Raw genomic sequence first — 4,164 nt, 5'->3', positions numbered from 1 at the left:
ACGTCACCTCGGCACGAAATATATTCCACTCTTGGTTTGTGTTTTTTGGACCAACGCAGCTTAGGATAGTTGTTATCCCAAGACCATGCCACCAGAGTTGGAATTAATAATATAAACGGTAAGCCCAAGCTCTGACTGACAGCTCTGATTCTGTTAATACCTTCTAGTTGGTCTTCTACTACGGTCAGAAGTTAAAATTTATTTTGACAAGCTTTCTGCTGGTTATGGAGGCTAGAAGCTTTATACTGGGGTATCCAGTGATTAAATATCTGGCATAGATTATCAAAAACTATAGGGAAAGGCAATAAAGGCCTCTTGATGACAAACTAGATCCTGCAGTGCATAGAACTTGGTTTTAATTAAGTTATTACCTTCCTTAATAGGAAGTAGCTGTTCCTTTGTTCTTTTGCAAGTCAGCAGACAGTAACCGAGCGTGGAATGTAAGCAACTCAATTAAGGAAAGGCTGCCTTGACGGATGCTTGCGTGTACACGGAGGTCGCCCGGCTAAAGTACCTGCTGGTTTCTGTTTCACTCAGTGGCGACTGCCTCTCCAATGAACAGCACGGGATTTCTGGGGTGACAGTGTCATGGCTCAGGCATATAAACTCTGTGAGGGTCAAAATGAGTAATTCAGGATTAAGAGGAGAGCTCCTGGGCTTAATCAGTGGATTCATAGTAATTAAAGGCAGAAAGCTCTACGAGTCAACCCATTTGTTTCTCCAGGCAGTGGCAGGATTGTCTCCATAGTTCATTTGCCACAATGCCTCTGCATACTGAATGCGTATTTCAAAGATGTTTCCTACAACAGACCTCTCTATTGCATCTTTGAATCCTTTTGATCACCTGTACTAATAACATTCAACACCAATAATAAAGAACTCAATAAAAGTCTATTTCTTCTTTCACTTCCATTTAAAATAGTAGCACATAAATCTATAGCCACCAAAGCTCAAATATTATTTAGTGCTATTGAGACCAATTCTGATTACAATAACAGGAATTTCAGCTCACGGAACTTAGTGACACCAGCATTAAGAGCAAAACCAAACCCATTATTTTTTGTCTTTAATTTTATAAAGCTTGTTATAATCACTAATCTCTAAATACACTAGGAAATAACTAAGGTGCTAAATCTGTAGGCTGAACTGAAGTCAGTTATTGCAGTAAAGTACTGCACATTTCACGGAAGGATGTTTGAAATAATCCATTTTTATTCTGTACCCCTCTGGAACAATCTTTCCTAAGGAATCAATTATTTCCTATGGAGTAAGATGTGATTTCAAACTTAGTCCAGTGGTCTAGTCCCACCTTATAGAGTAATATTAGCTGAGGTAGGGTAACACTATAAAAGTCCCAGGGAATACTCTAAAAAAGAGCTATGTACACTATTCTTCTACAGAATCAATCAACAGCAACAAACATCCCACACTGTAGCCCTGTCAGTGATGGTTTGTACGAAAGTGCAGTCAAGCACAGACGCTACATATGGTCACGAGAATCTCTCGTACAGAGGGAGTAGCCACCCAAAACTAACTTCAGACTATACACTTTACAAAGAGGCAATCCCCGTGAAAGGTCTGTTAGGAAAAAAGAGACAGATTTTTTTTTTTTTTAAAAAAAAAGTGGGATACAAGACTAGTTTCAACAGTCTAAACTTTTTYGGTCAGAGGCTACATGTGAAGCTGTCAGTCATTGCTCTCATTCTTTAAGGTATACTGAACCTGTCTTCAGTAACTTCAGTAACTTTTGCAAGATCTCTTGCGATATTTAGGCAATGGGTATTCAGTGTCTTTAAACTTTGAAAATGGTAAAATTAGTTTTAATATCAAAAGAATACTGCACTATGTGACAGTCTCAGACACTTCACTACATTACAGTCTGTGAGACTATTCAGCATGTCCCACACACTGTCCTGTCTATGTAGCTAATATGAGGAGAGGTACTGAACCCTCACGCACTTAGGGTGGGCACGTAAGTTATAAAGATATGGTGCACAGCAGATCTCATAGTCAAAGGTAGGAAAATAACAAAAAGATCAAGGGGAGTGAAAAAGTCTTATTTGCTGAAAGTAAATGGGAATAATTCCTACAGTAAAATAGTGCAATTTTATTATATTTTTACAGTAGTAATAAAAATATTGTATTTATTACCTTACCACACCAYATCAATGCTCATCACTGTAATAACTAATGCAGACAAGGCAAATATAAATAGGTAGTACAAATGTTTTTTCTGCATACAAATTCCCTTTGCTGCTTAGAAGAATGATAAGCTGAAACCAGTCAATCATACAGCTGTACCTGAATGATGAGGGKTTTTTTTTCAGGGATCTTGTAAGAATTTTGGGGATCTCAACTGTTCAGTCCAAGCTCTTTCTACTCTGGAAGAAAGGACAGATTTTATTTAGGAGCAATTACTGATTTATCAGCAGAAGAAGTAACAGAAAATCAGATCAGAGGGGTTTGACTTTGGGAAGGATCTTAGCTGTCTCATGCCGGGGTGGTTTCCCCATGAAACACCTTTGTCAGTAAAAGAGAAAGAGCTAGAGTTTTCTTTGAGAAAGCATACAGAGAGGGCAATAAATGCAGAGCAGTTGCTCTTCTGCTAAGCTACCATGTTCTCAAACGGAGATGTGATTGCATAAAACTTTGGCTGCATAAATCAGGAACGTTTTTGTGAGGCAAGCTTCATGTTGACATATCAAGCATCATTGAAGGAAAAGCTAATMTTATGTTAGAAGATGACCTGGTTGAACAATCTTCATCACAATGTGTGCCACTAGCTCCAACCATATAATGTAAGACCAAGATTTAATGTATTAATGCTTAGACCTTGAGAAGAGATTTAATAGGTGGTTCAAGATTGTTCCCAAACTCCTTGTAGCAACAGGCACAAAATGATTTAACAATTTTTACTTGTTAATGGATATCATCAGATTAAATTGGCATGTGGAGATCAAGAAAAATCCTACCTCAGTGACACATTATGGATTATTTCAATTCTGCCTTACACCTTTTCGTTTCATCAGTGCATTGGAGCCATTTCAAAAGGCAGCCAATAATCTAGTTCATRTTTTCAGCATGGAAGACATACTCCTTCATGAAAATAATTCCCTGAAATTCTTACATATTCAGCTAGCTAAATACATTTCATTTCAAATTAGTCCAGCATGAAACTTCTTCTTCTTAYGGTGCCTTAAAACAGTTACTGTTCCAGAGATGTCAGTCCCCACCAACTATTCATGTATTTCTTTTTGCTGTGCTCTCTGGCCAGACTRCACTTCCCATGATACAACATCACTCTGAATTGGCATATGCAGCTAATCCTGGGAATCACAAACTTCTAGTTACATCTTGGGAGATGCTGGAGACATGATGACTGTCTAGGAGGAAATTTATAACCTTCAGCTACATTTCCAGATTTGTGAAGCCAGACTGGACTTTCTTTCAGGCCCATATTCATCAAATCATAGTTTCTCTCTTGCATTGGTACAACAGTTCTGTGCATTGCTCTCTGGCTTCTCTTCAGATCATATCAATCTTTTGCCTTTTACAAATGATTTCCATGGAGAGGAACTTGTGAATTTCACTACATATAGATACTTAACTCCTAGTCCAGTTAACATTAATTGAACTAACTGATTCTTTCTTTTCAGGCACTGTACTTGGTATTTTACTTGGAGGTTGGTTACTATCCAGGCATCCTTTACACAATTATGAAGCTTTTGTGTAGGAAATGAACACCTAATCCCTAGCTCGCATGAGACTATGCACCCTTAAAGAAGGAATACGTTTTTTAAGAAAATTCTTTGCCCTTTGCTTTCAGAAAATCCTTTGCCCTAAGTCTCATAAAACAAAGCAGCTTAGGGATCACTGCAATAGCAGGGCTGAACTAAACACGCTTAACAAAGTTTCCCTTTGTCAACAGCGTTTTGGTGAGGTTCCCTCCTGCAGGATGAGTGTCAAGCTCCAGGCTAATCTCTGTAACTCTTTAACTAGAGATTTGCACATTATTAAGCACTAGTTTTCTCTGTAGGTGGAAAGCTATCACAGTGTGGAGCATTTCTCCTAATAGATGCTCAAATGCTCCATTCTTCACTCAGGAGGCCACTGATGTGTCTCTGCTGAAGACAAAAATGGCAAATGAAATCAGAGCTGAAATAC

General features: G+C 38.3%; 1 non-coding gene across 1 annotated transcript; it reads left to right on the top strand.

Moving 5' to 3' along the window:
- Positions 1–3,509: 3,509 nt before the first annotated feature.
- On the top strand, positions 3,510–3,621 carry LOC146596125 (U5 spliceosomal RNA). The gene has a single exon (XR_014895825.1). It is a non-coding gene; the product is annotated as a U5 spliceosomal RNA (small nuclear RNA).
- Positions 3,622–4,164: the final 543 nt, after the last annotated feature.

This window comes from Rhea americana, unplaced genomic scaffold (genome assembly GCF_003343005.1).
Source record: "Rhea americana isolate MKP2758 unplaced genomic scaffold, rheAme1 scaffold_21, whole genome shotgun sequence".
Classification (NCBI taxonomy): Eukaryota; Metazoa; Chordata; class Aves; order Rheiformes; family Rheidae; genus Rhea; species Rhea americana.
The sequence above is the reverse complement of the archived record's forward strand: the minus strand, read 5'-3'. Positions and strand labels throughout refer to the sequence as shown.